Source organism: Macaca mulatta, chromosome 14 (genome assembly GCF_049350105.2).
Source record: "Macaca mulatta isolate MMU2019108-1 chromosome 14, T2T-MMU8v2.0, whole genome shotgun sequence".
Classification (NCBI taxonomy): domain Eukaryota; kingdom Metazoa; phylum Chordata; class Mammalia; order Primates; family Cercopithecidae; genus Macaca; species Macaca mulatta.
The window spans coordinates 65,298,535-65,314,232 of NC_133419.1; positions in this window are offsets into that span (position 1 = coordinate 65,298,535).

Here is a 15,698-nt window from a genome sequence, read left to right on the forward strand (position 1 = left end):
TTTGTGTTCTGTGAAATCATCTCACAGAGTTACAGCTTTCCCCTCAAGAAGCCTTTCGCTAAGACAGTTCTTGTGGAATTGGCAAAGTGATATTTGGAAGCCCATAGAGGGCTATGGTGAAAAAGGAAATATCCTCAAATAAAATCTGGAAAGAAGCTTTCTGAGAAACTGCTTAGTGTTCTGTTAATTCATCTCACAGAGTTACATCTGTATTTCGTGGATCTCTTTGCTAGCCTTATTTCTGTGGAATCTGAGAACAGATATTTCGGATCCCTTTGAAGACTATAGGGCCAAAGGAAATATCCTCCGATAACCAAGAGAAAGAAGCTTTCTGAGAAACTTCGTTGTGTTCTGTGAAATCATCTCACAGAGTTGCAGCTTTCCCCTCAAGAAGCCTTTCGCTAAGACAGTTCTTGTGGAATTGGCAAAGTGATATTTGGAAGCCCATAGAGGGCTATGGTGAAAAAGGAAATATCCTCAAATGAAATCTGGAAAGAAGCTTTCTGAGAAACTGCTTAGTGTTCTGTTAATTCATCTCACAGAGTTACATCTGTATTTCGTGGATCTCTTTGCTAGCCTTATTTCTGTGGAATCTGAGAACAGATATTTCGGATCCCTTTGAAGACTATAGGGCCAAAGGAAATATCCTCCGATAACAAAGAGAAAGAAGCTTTCTGAGAAACTTCGTTGTGTTCTGTGAAATCATCTCACAGAGTTACAGCTTTCCCCCTCACGCAGCCTTTCGCTAAGACAGTTCTTTTGAAATTGGCAAAGTGATATTTGGAAGCCCATAGAGGGCTATTGTGAAAAAGGAAATATCCTCAGATGAAATCTGGAAAGAAGCTTTCTGAGAAACTGCTTAGTGTTCTGTTAATTCATGTCACAGAGTTACATCTGTATTTCGTGGATCTCTTTGCTAGCCTTATTTCTGTGGAATCTGAGAACAGATATTTCCGATCCCTTTGAAGACTATAGGGCCAAAGGAAATATCCTCCGATAACAAAGAGAAAGAAGCTTTCTGAGAAACTTCTTTGTGTTCTGTGAAATCATCTCACAGAGTTACAGCTTTCCCCTCAAGAAGCCTTTCGCTAAGACAGTTCTTGTGGAATTGGCAAAGTGATATTTGGAAGCCCATAGAGGGCTATGGTGAAAAAGGAAATATCCTCAGATGAAATCTGGAAAGAAGCTTTCTGAGAAACTGCTTAGTGTTCTGTTAATTCATCTCACAGAGTTACATCTGTATTTCGTGGATCTCTTTGCTAGCCTTATTTCTGTGGAATCTCAGAACAGATATTTCGGATCCCTTTGAAGACTATAGGGCCAAAGGAAATATCCTCCGATAACAAAGAGAAAGAAGCTTTCTGAGAAACTTCTTTGTGTTCTGTGAAATCATCTCACAGAGTTACAGCTTTCCCCTCACGGAGCCTTTCGCTAAGACAGTTCTTTTGAAATTGGCAAAGTGATATTTCGAAGCCCATAGAGGGCTATGGTGAAAAAGGAAATATCCTCAGATGAAATCTGGAAAGAAGCTTTCTGAGAAACTGCTTAGTGTTCTTTTAATTCATCTCACAGTGTTACATCTGTATTTCATGGATCTCTTTGCTAGCCTTATTTCTGTGGAATCTGAGAAGAGATATTTCGGATCCCTTTGAAGACTATAGGGCCATAGGAAATATCCTCCGATAACAAAGAGAAAGAAGCTTTCTGAGAAACTTCTTTGTGTTCTGTGAAATCATCTCACAGAGTTGCAGCTTTCCCCTCAAGAAGCCTTTCGCTAAGACAGTTCTTGTGGATTTGGCAAAGTGATATTTGGAAGCCCATAGAGGGCTATGGTAAAAAAGGAAATATCCTCAAATGAAATCTGGAAAGAAGCTTTCTGAGAAACTGCTTAGTGTTCTGTTAATTCATCTCACAGAGTTACATCTGTATTTCGTGGATCTCTTTGCTAGCCTTATTTCTGTGGAATCTGAGAACAGATATTTCGGATCCCTTTGAAGACTATAGGGCCAAAGGAAATATCCTCCGATAACAAAGAGAAAGAAGATTTCTGAGAAACTTCTTTGTGTTCTGTGAAATCATCTCACAGAGTTACAGCTTTCCCCTCAAGAAGCCTTTCGCTAAGACAGTTCTTGTGTAATTGGCAAAGTGATATTTGGAAGCCCATAGAGGGCTATGGTGAAAAAGGAAATATCCTCAGATGAAATCTGGAAAGAAGCTTTCTGAGAAACTGCTTAGTGTTCTGTTAATTCATCTCACAGAGTTACATCTGTATTTCGTGGATCTCTTTGCTAGCCTTATTTCTGTGGAATCTCAGAACAGATATTTCGGATCCCTTTGAAGACTATAGGGCCAAAGGAAATATCCTCCGATAACAAAGAGAAAGAAGCTTTCTGAGAAACTTCTTTGTGTTCTGTGAAATCATCTCACAGAGTTACAGCTTTCCCCTCACGGAGCCTTTCGCTAAGACAGTTCTTTTGAAATTGGCAAAGTGATATTTCGAAGCCCATAGAGGGCTATGGTGAAAAAGGAAATATCCTCAGATGAAATCTGGAAAGAAGCTTTCTGAGAAACTGCTTAGTGTTCTTTTAATTCATCTCACAGTGTTACATCTGTATTTCGTGGATCTCTTTGCTAGCCTTATTTCTGTGGAATCTGAGAAGAGATATTTCGGATCCCTTTAAAGACTATAGGGCCATAGGAAATATCCTCCGATAACAAAGAGAAAGAAGCTTTCTGAGAAACTTCTTTGTGTTCTGTGAAATCATCTCACAGAGTTGCAGCTTTCCCCTCAAGAAGCCTTTCGCTAAGACAGTTCTTGTGGAATTGGCAAAGTGATATTTGGAAGCCCATAGAGGGCTATGGTAAAAAAGGAAATATCCTCAGATGAAATCTGGAAAGAAGCTTTCTGAGAAACTGCTTAGTGTTCTGTTAATTCATCTCACAGAGTTACATCTGTATTTCGTGGATCGCTTTGGTAGCCTTATTTCTGTGGAATCTCAGAACAGATATTTCGGATCCCTTTGAAGACTATAGGGCCAAAGGAAATATCCTCCGATAACAAAGAGAAAGAAGATTTCTGAGAAACTTCTTTCTGTTCTGTGAAATCATCTCACAGAGTTACAGCTTTCCCCTCAAGAAGCCTTTCGCTAAGACAGTTCTTGTGGAATTGGCAAAGTGATATTTGGAAGCCCATAGAGGGCTATGGTGAAAAAGGAAATATCCTCAGATGAAATCTGGAAAGAAGCTTTCTGAGAATCTGCTTAGTGTTCTGTTAATTCATCTCACAGAGTTACATCTGTATTTCGTGGATCTCTTTGCTAGCCTTATTTCTGTGGAATCTCAGAACAGATATTTCGGATCCCTTTGAAGACTATAGGGCCAAAGGAAATATCCTCCGATAACAAAGAGAAAGAAGCTTTCTGAGAAACTTCTTTGTGTTCTGTGAAATCATCTCACAGAGTTACAGCTTTCCCCTCACGGAGCCTTTCGCTAAGACAGTTCTTTTGAAATTGGCAAAGTGATATTTCGAAGCCCATAGAGGGCTATGGTGAAAAAGGAAATATCCTCAGATGAAACCTGGAAAGAAGCTTTCTGAGAAACTGCTTAGTGTTCTTTTAATTCATCTCACAGGGTTACATCTGTATTTCGTGGATCTCTTTGCTAGCCTTATTTCTGTGGAATCTGAGAACAGATATTTCGGATCCCTTTGAAGACTATAGGGCCAAAGGAAATATCCTCCGATAACAAAGAGAAAGAAGCTTTCTGAGAAACTTCTTTGTGTTCTGTGAAATCATCTCACAGAGTTGCAGCTTTCCCCTCAAGAAGCCTTTCGCTAAGACAGTTCTTGTGGAATTGGCAAAGTGATATTTGGAAGCCCCTAGAGGGCTATGGTGAAAAAGGAAATATCCTCAGAGGAAATCTGGAAAGAAGCTTTCTGAGAAACTGCTTAGTGTTCTGTTAATTCATCTCACAGAATTACATCTGTATTTCGTGGATCTCTTTGCTAGCCTTATTTCTGTGGAATCTGAGAACAGATATTTCGGATCCCTTTGAAGACTATAGGGCCAAAGGAAATATCCTCCGATAACAAAGAGAAAGAAGCTTTTTGAGAAACTTCGTTGTGTTCTGTGAAATCATCTCACAGAGTTACAGCTTTCCCCTCACGGAGCCTTTCGCTAAGACAGTTCTTTTGAAATTGGCAAAGTGATATTTGGAAGCCCTTAGAGGGCTATGGTGAAAAAGGAAATAACCTCAGATGATATCTGGAAAGAAGCTTTCTGAGAAACTGCTTAGTGTTCTGTTAATTCATCTCACAGAGTTACATCTGTATTTCGTGGATCTCTTTGCTAGCCTTATTTCTGTGGAATCTGAGAACAGATATTTCGGATCCCTTTGAAGACTATAGGGCCAAAGGAAATATCCTCCGATAACAAAGAGAAAGAAGCTTTCTGAGAAACTTCGTTGTGTTCTGTGAAATCATCTCACAGAGTTGCAGCTTTCCCCTCAAGAATCCTTTCGCTAAGACAGTTCTTGTGGAATTGGCAAAGTGATATTTGGAAGCCCATAGAGGGCTATGGTGAAAAGGGAAATATCCTCAGATGAAATCTGGAAAGAAGCTTTCTGAGAAACTGCTTAGTGTTCTGTTAATTCATCTCACAGAGTTACATCTGTATTTCGTGGATCTCTTTGCTAGCCTTATTTCTGTGGAATCTGAGAACAGATATTTCGGATCCCTATGAAGACTATAGGGCCAAAGGAAATATCCTGCGATAACAAAGAGAAAGAAGCTTTCTGAGAAACTTCTTTGTGTTTTGTGAAATCATCTCACAGAGTTACAGCTTTCCCCTCTAGAAGCCTTTCGCTAAGACAGTTCTTGTGGAATTGGCAAAGTGATATTTGGAAGCCCTTAGAGGTCTATGGTGAAAAAGGAAATATCCTCAGATGAAATCTGGAAAGAAGCTTTCTGAGAAACTGCTTAGTGTTCTGTTAATTCATCTCACAGAGTTACATCTGTATTTCGTGGATCTGTTGGCTAGCCTTATTTCTGTGGAATCTGAGAACAGATATTTCGGATCCCTTAGAAGACTATAGGGCCAAAGGAAATATCCTCCGATAACAAAGAGAAAGAAGCTTTCTGAGAAACTTCGTTGTGTTCTGTGAAATCATCTCACAGAGTTCCAGCTTTCCGCTCAAGAAGCCTTTCGCTAAGACAGTTCTTGTGGAATTGGCAAAGTGATATTTGGAAGCCCATAGAGGGCTATGTTGAAAAAGGCAATATCCTCAGATGAAATCTGGAAAGAAGCTTTCTGAGAAACTGCTTAGTGTTCTGTTAATTCCTCTCACAGAGTTACATCTGTATTTCGTGGATCTCTTTGCTAGCCTTATTTCTGTGGAATCTGAGAACAGATATTTCGGATCCTTACGAAGACTATAGGGCCTAAGGAAATATCCTCCGATAACAAAGAGAAAGAAGCTTTCTGAGAAACTTCTTTGTGTTCTGTGAAATCATCTCACAGAGTTACAGCTTTCCCCTCAAGAAGCCTTTCGCTAAGACAGTTCTTGTGGAATTGGCAAAGTGATATTTGGAAGCCCATAGAGGGCTATGGTGAAAAAGGAAATATCCTCAAATGAAATCTGGAAAGAAGCTTTCTGAGAAACTGCTTAGTGTTCTGTTAATTCATCTCACAGAGTTACATCTGTATTTCGTGGATCTCTTTGCTAGCCTTATTTCTGTGGAATCTGAGAACAGATATTTCGGATCCCTTTGAAGACTATAGGGCCAAAGGAAATATCCTCCGATAACCAAGAGAAAGAAGCTTTCTGAGAAACTTCGTTGTGTTCTGTGAAATCATCTCACAGAGTTGCAGCTTTCCCCTCAAGAAGCCTTTCGCTAAGACAGTTCTTGTGGAATTGGCAAAGTGATATTTGGAAGCCCATAGAGGGCTATGGTGAAAAAGGAAATATCCTCAAATGAAATCTGGAAAGAAGCTTTCTGAGAAACTGCTTAGTGTTCTGTTAATTCATCTCACAGAGTTACATCTGTATTTCTTGGATCTCTTTGCTAGCCTTATTTCTGTGGAATCTGAGAACAGATATTTCGGATCCCTTTGAAGACTATAGGGCCAAAGGAAATATCCTCCGATAACAAAGAGAAAGAAGCTTTCTGAGAAACTTCTTTGTGTTCTGTGAAATCATCTCACAGAGTTACAGCTTTCCCCTCACGGAGCCTTTCGCTAAGACAGTTCTTTTGAAATTGGCAAAGTGATATTTCGAAGCCCATAGAGGGCTATGGTGAAAAAGGAAATATCCTCAGATGAAATCTGGAAAGAAGCTTTCTGAGAAACTGCTTAGTGTTCTTTTAATTCATCTCACAGTGTTACATCTGTATTTCGTGGATCTCTTTGCTAGCCTTATTTCTGTGGAAACTGAGAAGAGATATTTCGGATCCCTTTAAAGACTATAGGGCCATAGGAAATATCCTCCGATAACAAAGAGAAAGAAGCTTTCTGAGAAACTTCTTTGTGTTCTGTGAAATCATCTCACAGAGTTGCAGCTTTCCCCTCAAGAAGCCTTTCGCTAAGACAGTTCTTGTGGAATTGGCAAAGTGATATTTGGAAGCCCATAGAGGGCTATGGTAAAAAAGGAAATATCCTCAGATGAAATCTGGAAAGAAGCTTTCTGAGAAACTGCTTAGTGTTCTGTTAATTCATCTCACAGAGTTACATCTGTATTTCGTGGATCGCTTTGGTAGCCTTATTTCTGTGGAATCTCAGAACAGATATTTCGGATCCCTTTGAAGACTATAGGGCCAAAGGAAATATCCTCCGATAACAAAGAGAAAGAAGATTTCTGAGAAACTTCTTTCTGTTCTGTGAAATGATCTCACAGAGTTACAGCTTTCCCCTCAAGAAGCCTTTCGCTAAGACAGTTCTTGTGGAATTGGCAAAGTGATATTTGGAAGCCCATAGAGGGCTATGGTGAAAAAGGAAATATCCTCAGATGAAATCTGGAAAGAAGCTTTCTGAGAATCTGCTTAGTGTTCTGTTAATTCATCTCACAGAGTTACATCTGTATTTCGTGGATCTCTTTGCTAGCCTTATTTCTGTGGAATCTCAGAACAGATATTTCGGATCCCTTTGAAGACTATAGGGCCAAAGGAAATATCCTCCGATAACAAAGAGAAAGAAGCTTTCTGAGAAACTTCTTTGTGTTCTGTGAAATCATCTCACAGAGTTACAGCTTTCCCCTCACGGAGCCTTTCGCTAAGACAGTTCTTTTGAAATTGGCAAAGTGATATTTCGAAGCCCATAGAGGGCTATGGTGAAAAAGGAAATATCCTCAGATGAAATCTGGAAAGAAGCTTTCTGAGAAACTGCTTAGTGTTCTTTTAATTCATCTCACAGGGTTACATCTGTATTTCGTGGATCTCTTTGCTAGCCTTATTTCTGTGGAATCTGAGAACAGATATTTCGGATCCCTTTGAAGACTATAGGGCCAAAGGAAATATCCTCCGATAACAAAGAGAAAGAAGCTTTCTGAGAAACTTCTTTGTGTTCTGTGAAATCATCTCACAGAGTTGCAGCTTTCCCCTCAAGAAGCCTTTCGCTAAGACAGTTCTTGTGGAATTGGCAAAGTGATATTTGGAAGCCCCTAGAGGGCTATGGTGAAAAAGGAAATATCCTCAGAGGAAATCTGGAAAGAAGCTTTCTGAGAAACTGCTTAGTGTTCTGTTAATTCATCTCACAGAATTACATCTGTATTTCGTGGATCTCTTTGCTAGCCTTATTTCTGTGGAATCTGAGAACAGATATTTCGGATCCCTTTGAAGACTATAGGGCCAAAGGAAATATCCTCCGATAACAAAGAGAAAGAAGCTTTTTGAGAAACTTCGTTGTGTTCTGTGAAATCATCTCACAGAGTTACAGCTTTCCCCTCACGGAGCCTTTCGCTAAGACAGTTCTTTTGAAATTGGCAAAGTGATATTTGGAAGCCCTTAGAGGGCTATGGTGAAAAAGGAAATAACCTCAGATGATATCTGGAAAGAAGCTTTCTGAGAAACTGCTTAGTGTTCTGTTAATTCATCTCACAGAGTTACATCTGTATTTCGTGGATCTCTTTGCTAGCCTTATTTCTGTGGAATCTGAGAACAGATATTTCGGATCCCTTTGAAGACTATAGGGCCAAAGGAAATATCCTCCGATAACAAAGAGAAAGAAGCTTTCTGAGAAACTTCGTTGTGTTCTGTGAAATCATCTCACAGAGTTGCAGCTTTCCCCTCAAGAATCCTTTCGCTAAGACAGTTCTTGTGGAATTGGCAAAGTGATATTTGGAAGCCCATAGAGGGCTATGGTGAAAAGGGAAATATCCTCAGATGAAATCTGGAAAGAAGCTTTCTGAGAAACTGCTTAGTGTTCTGTTAATTCATCTCACAGAGTTACATCTGTATTTCGTGGATCTCTTTGCTAGCCTTATTTCTGTGGAATCTGAGAACAGATATTTCGGATCCCTATGAAGACTATAGGGCCAAAGGAAATATCCTGCGATAACAAAGAGAAAGAAGCTTTCTGAGAAACTTCTTTGTGTTTTGTGAAATCATCTCACAGAGTTACAGCTTTCCCCTCAAGAAGCCTTTCGCTAAGACAGTTCTTGTGGAATTGGCAAAGTGATATTTGGAAGCCCTTAGAGGTCTATGGTGAAAAAGGAAATATCCTCAGATGAAATCTGGAAAGAAGCTTTCTGAGAAACTGCTTAGTGTTCTGTTAATTCATCTCACAGAGTTACATCTGTATTTCGTGGATCTGTTGGCTAGCCTTATTTCTGTGGAATCTGAGAACAGATATTTCGGATCCCTTAGAAGACTATAGGGCCAAAGGAAATATCCTCCGATAACAAAGAGAAAGAAGCTTTCTGAGAAACTTCGTTGTGTTCTGTGAAATCATCTCACAGAGTTCCAGCTTTCCGCTCAAGAAGCCTTTCGCTAAGACAGTTCTTGTGGAATTGGCAAAGTGATATTTGGAAGCCCATAGAGGGCTATGTTGAAAAAGGCAATATCCTCAGATGAAATCTGGAAAGAAGCTTTCTGAGAAACTGCTTAGTGTTCTGTTAATTCCTCTCACAGAGTTACATCTGTATTTCGTGGATCTCTTTGCTAGCCTTATTTCTGTGGAATCTGAGAACAGATATTTCGGATCCTTACGAAGACTATAGGGCCTAAGGAAATATCCTCCGATAACAAAGAGAAAGAAGCTTTCTGAGAAACTTCTTTGTGTTCTGTGAAATCATCTCACAGAGTTACAGCTTTCCCCTCAAGAAGCCTTTCGCTAAGACAGTTCTTGTGGAATTGGCAAAGTGATATTTGGAAGCCCATAGAGGGCTATGGTGAAAAAGGAAATATCCTCAAATGAAATCTGGAAAGAAGCTTTCTGAGAAACTGCTTAGTGTTCTGTTAATTCATCTCACAGAGTTACATCTGTATTTCGTGGATCTCTTTGCTACCCTTATTTCTGTGGAATCTGAGAACAGATATTTCGGATCCCTTTGAAGACTATAGGGCCAAAGGAAATATCCTCCGATAACCAAGAGAAAGAAGCTTTCTGAGAAACTTCGTTGTGTTCTGTGAAATCATCTCACAGAGTTGCAGCTTTCCCCTCAAGAAGCCTTTCGCTAAGACAGTTCTTGTGGAATTGGCAAAGTGATATTTGGAAGCCCATAGAGGGCTATGGTGAAAAAGGAAATATCCTCAAATGAAATCTGGAAAGAAGCTTTCTGAGAAACTGCTTAGTGTTCTGTTAATTCATCTCACAGAGTTACATCTGTATTTCTTGGATCTCTTTGCTAGCCTTATTTCTGTGGAATCTGAGAACAGATATTTCGGATCCCTTTGAAGACTATAGGGCCAAAGGAAATATCCTCCGATAACAAAGAGAAAGAAGCTTTCTGAGAAACTTCTTTGTGTTCTGTGAAATCATCTCACAGAGTTACAGCTTTCCCCCTCACGCAGCCTTTCGCTAAGACAGTTCTTTTGAAATTGGCAAAGTGATATTTGGAAGCCCATAGAGGGCTATTGTGAAAAAGGAAATATCCTCAGATGAAATCTGGAAAGAAGCTTTCTGAGAAACTGCTTAGTGTTCTGTTAATTCATCTCACAGAGTTACATCTGTATTTCGTGGATCTCTTTGCTAGCCTTATTTCTGTGGAATCTGAGAACAGATATTTCCGATCCCTTTGAAGACTATAGGGCCAAAGGAAATATCCTCCGATAACAAAGAGAAAGAAGCTTTCTGAGAAACTTCTTTGTGTTCTGTGAAATCATCTCACAGAGTTACAGCTTTCCCCTCAAGAAGCCTTTCGCTAAGACAGTTCTTGTGGAATTGGCAAAGTGATATTTGGAAGCCCATAGAGGGCTATGGTGAAAAAGGAAATATCCTCAGATGAAATCTGGAAAGAAGCTTTCTGAGAAACTGCTTAGCGTTCTGTTAATTCATCTCACAGAGTTACATCTGTATTTCGTGGATCTCTTTGCTAGCCTTATTTCTGTGGAATCTCAGAACAGATATTTCGGATTCCTTTGAAGACTATAGGGCCAAAGGAAACATCCTCCGATAACAAAGAGAAGGAAGCTTTCTGAGAAACTTCTTTGTGTTCTGTGAAATCATCTCACAGAGTTACAGCTTTCCCCTCACGGAGCCTTTCCCTAAGACAGTTCTTTTGAAACTGGCAAAGTGATATTTGGAAGCCCATAGAGGACTATGGTGAAAAAGGAAATATCCTCAGATGAAATCTGGAAAGAAGCTTTCTGAGAAACTGCTTAGCGTTCTGTTAATTCATCTCACAGAGTTACATCTGTATTTCGTGGATCTCTTTGCTAGCCTTATTTCTGTGGAATCTGAGAACAGATATTTCGGATCCCTATGAAGACTATAGGGCCAAAGGAAATATCCTGCGATAACAAAGCGAAAGAAGCTTTCTGAGAAACTTCTTTGTGTTTTGTGAAATCATCTCACAGAGTTACAGCTTTCCCCTCAAGAAGCCTTTCGCTAAGACAGTTCTTGTGGAATTGCAAAGTGATATTTGGAAGCCCATAGAGGGCTATGGTGAAAAAGGAAATATCCTCAAATGAAATCTGGAAAGAAGCTTTCTGAGAAACTGCTTAGTGTTCTGTTAATTCATCTCACAGAGTTACATCTGTATTTCGTGGATCTCTTGGCTAGCCTTATTTCTGTGGAATGTGAGAACAGATATTTCGGATCCCTTTGAAGACTATAGGGCCAAAGGAAATATCCTCCGATAACAAAGAGAAAGAAGCTTTCTGAGAAACTTCGTTGTGTTCTGTGAAATCATCTCACAGAGTTGCAGCTTTCCCCTCAAGAAGCCTTTAGCTAAGACAGTTCTTGTGGAATTGGCAAAGTGATATTTGGAAGCCCATAGAGGGCTATGGTGAAAAAGGAAATATCCTCAGATGAAATCTGGAAAGAAGCTTTCTGAGAAACTGCTTAGTGTTCTGTTAATTCATCTCACCGAGTTACATCTGTATTTCGTGGATCTCTTTGCTAGCCTTATTTCTGTGGAATCTGAGAACAGATATTTCGGATCCCTATGAAGACTATAGGGCCAAAGGAAATATCCTCCGATAACAAAGAGAAAGAAGCTTTCTGAGAAACTTCTTTGTGTTCAGTGAAATCATCTCACAGAGTTACAGCTTTCCCCTCAAGAAGCCTTTCGCTAAGACAGTTCTTGTGGAATTGGCAAAGTGATATTTGGAAGCCCATAGAGGGCTATGGTGAAAAAGGAAATATCCTCAAATGAAATCTGGAAAGAAGCTTTCTGAGAAACTGCTTAGTGTTCTGTTAATTCATCTCACAGAGTTACATCTGTATTTCGTGGATCTCTTTGCTAGCCTTATTTCTGTGGAATCTGAGAACAGATATTTCGGATCCCTATGAAGACTATAGGGCCAAAGGAAATATCCTGCGATAACAAAGAGAAAGAAGCTTTCTGAGAAACTTCTTTGTGTTTTGTGAAATCATCTCACAGAGTTACAGCTTTCCCCTCAAGAAGCCTTTCGCTAAGACAGTTCTTGTGGAATTGGCAAAGTGATATTTGGAAGCCCATAGAGGTCTATGGTGAAAAAGGAAATATCCTCAGATGAAATCTGGAAAGAAGCTTTCTGAGAAACTGCTTAGTGTTCTGTTAATTCATCTCACAGAGTTACATCTGTATTTCGTGGATCTCTTGGCTAGCCTTATTTCTGTGGAATCTGAGAACAGATATTTCGGATCCCTTAGAAGACTATAGGGCCAAAGGAAATATCCTCCGATAACAAAGAGAAAGAAGCTTTCTGAGAAACTTCGTTGTGTTCTGTGAAATCATCTCACAGAGTTGCAGCTTTCCCCTCAAGAAGCCTTTCGCTATGACAGTTCTTTTGAAATTGGCAAAGTGATATTTGGAAGCCCATAGAGGGCTATTGTGAAAAAGGAAATATCCTCAGATGAAATCTGGAAAGAAGCTTTCTGAGAAACTGGTTAGTGTTCTGTTAATTCATCTCACAGAGTTACATCTGTATTTCGTGGATCTCTTTGCTAGCCTTATTTCTGTGGAATCTGAGAACAGATATTTCGGATCCCTTTGAAGACTATAGGGCCAAAGGAAATATCCTCCGATAACAAAGAGAAAGAAGCTTTCTGAGAAACTTCTTTGTGTTCTGTGAAATCATCTCACAGAGTTACAGCTTTCCCCTCAAGAAGCCTTTCGCTAAGACAGTTCTTGTGGAATTGGCAAAGTGATATTTGGAAGCCCATAGAGGGCTATGGTGAAAAAGGAAATATCCTCAGATGAAATCTGGAAAGAAGCTTTCTGAGAAACTGCTTAGCGTTCTGTTAATTCATCTCACAGAGTTACATCTGTATTTCGTGGATCTCTTTGCTAGCCTTATTTCTGTGGAATCTCAGAACAGATATTTCGGATTCCTTTGAAGACTATAGTGCCAAAGGAAACATCCTCCGATAACAAAGAGAAGGAAGCTTTCTGAGAAACGTCTTTGTGTTCTGTGAAATCATCTCACAGAGTTACAGCTTTCCTCTCACGGAGCCTTTCGCTAAGACAGTTCTTTTGAAACTGGCAAAGTGATATTTGGAAGCCCATAGAGGGCTATGGTGAAAAAGGAAATATCCTCAGATGAAATCTGGAAAGAAGCTTTCTGAGAAACTGCTTAGCGTTCTGTTAATTCATCTCACAGAGTTACATCTGTATTTCGTGGATCTCTTGGCTAGCCTTATTTCTGTGGAATCTGAGAACAGATATTTCGGATCCCTTTGAAGACTATAGGGCCAAAGGAAATATCCTCCGATAACAAAGAGAAAGAAGCTTTCTGAGAAACTTCGTTGTGTTCTGTGAAATCATCTCACAGAGTTGCAGCTTTCCCCTCAAGAAGCCTTTAGCTAAGACAATTCTTGTGGAATTGGCAAAGTGATATTTGGAAGCCCATAGAGGGCTATGGTGAAAAAGGAAATATCCTCAGATGAAATCTGGAAAGAAGCTTTCTGAGAAACTGCTTAGTGTTCTGTTAATTCATCTCACAGAGTTACATCTGTATTTCGTGGATCTCTTTGCTAGCCTTATTTCTGTGGAATCTGAGAACAGATATTTCGGATCCCTATGAAGACTATAGGGCCAAAGGAAATATCCTCCGATAACAAAGAGAAAGAAGCTTTCTGAGAATCTTCTTTGTGTTCAGTGAAATCATCTCACAGAGTTGCAGCTTTCCCCTCAAGAAGCCTTTCGCTAAGACAGTTCTTGTGGAATTGGCTAAGTGATATTTGGAAGCCCATAGAGGGCTATGCTGAAAAAGGAAATATCCTCAAATGAAATCTGGAAAGAAGCTTTCTGAGAAACTGCTTAGTGTTCTGTTAATTCATCTCACAGAGTTACATCTGTATTTCGTGGATCTCTTTGCTAGCCTTATTTCTGTGGAATCTGAGAAGAGATATTTCGGATCCCTTTGAAGACTATAGGGCCAAAGGAAATATCCTCCGATAACAAAGAGAAAGAAGCTTTCTGAGAAACTTCGTTGTGTTCTGTGAAATCATCTCACAGAGTTACAGCTTTCCCCCTCACGCAGCCTTTCGCTAAGACAGTTCTTTTGAAATTGGCAAAGTGATATTTGGAAGCCCTTAGAGGGCTATTGTGAAAAAGGAAATATCCTCAGATGAAATCTGGAAAGAAGCTTTCTGAGAAACTGCTTAGTGTTCTGTTAATTCATCTCACAGAGTTACATCTGTATTTCGTGGATCTCTTTGCTAGCCTTATTTCTGTGGAATCTGAGAACAGATATTTCAGATCCCTTTGAAGACTATAGGGCCAAAGGAAATATCCTCCGATAACAAAGAGAAAGAAGCTTTCTGAGAAACTTCTTTGTGTTCTGTGAAATCATCTCACAGAGTTACAGCTTTCCCCTCAAGAAGCCTTTCGCTAAGACAGTTCTTGTGGAATTGGCAAAGTGATATTTGGAAGCCCATAGAGGGCTATGGTGAAAAAGGAAATATCCTCAGATGAAATCTGGAAAGAAGCTTTCTGAGAAACTGCTTAGTGTTCTGTTAATTCATCTCACAGAGTTACATCTGTATTTCGTGGATCTCTTTGCTAGCCTTATTTCTGTGGAATCTGAGAACAGATATTTCGGATCCCTTTGAAGACTATAGGGCCAAAGGAAATATCCTCCGATAACAAAGAGAAAGAAGCTTTCTGAGAAACTTCTTCGTGTTCTGTGAAATCATCTCACAGAGTTACAGCTTTCCCCTCACGGAGCCTTTCGCTAAGACAGTTCTTTTGAAATTGGCAAAGTGATATTTCGAAGCCCATAGAGGGCTATGGTGAAAAAGGAAATATCCTCAGATGAAATCTGGAAAGAAGCTTTCTGAGAAACTGCTTAGTGTTCTGTTAATTCATCTCACAGAGTTACATCTGTATTTCGTGGATCTCTTTGCTAGACTTATTTCTGTGGAATCTGAGAACAGATATTTCGGATCCCTATGAAGACTATAGGGCCAAAGGAAATATCCTGCGATAACAAAGAGAAAGAAGCTTTCTGAGAAACTTCTTTGTGTTTTGTGAAATCATTTCACAGAGTTACAGCTTTCCCCTCAAGAAGCCTTTCGCTAAGACAGTTCTTGTGGAATTGGCAAAGTGATATTTGGAAGCCCCTAGAGGGCTATGGTGAAAAAGGAAATATCCTCAGATGAAATCTGGAAAGAAGCTTTCTGAGAAACTGCTTAGTGTTCTGTTAATTCATCTCACAGAGCTACATCTGTATTTCATGGATCTCTTTGCTAGCCTTATTTCTGTGGAATCTGAGAACAGATATTTCGGATCCCTTTGAAGACTATAGGGCCAAAGGAAATATCCTCCGATAACAAAGAGAAAGAAGCTTTCTGAGAAACTTCTTTGTGTTCTGTGAAATCATCTCTCAGAGTTACAGCTTTCCCCTCACAGAGCCTTTCGCTAAGACAGTTCTTTTGAAATTGGCAAAGTGATATTTGGAAGCCCATAGAGGGCTATGGTGAAAAAGGAAATATCCTCAGATGAAATCTGGAAAGAAGCTTTCTGAGAAACTGCTTAGTGTTCTGTTAATTCATCTCACAGAGTTACATCTGTATTTCGTGGATCTCTTTGCTAGCCTTATTTCTGTGGAATCTGAGAACAGA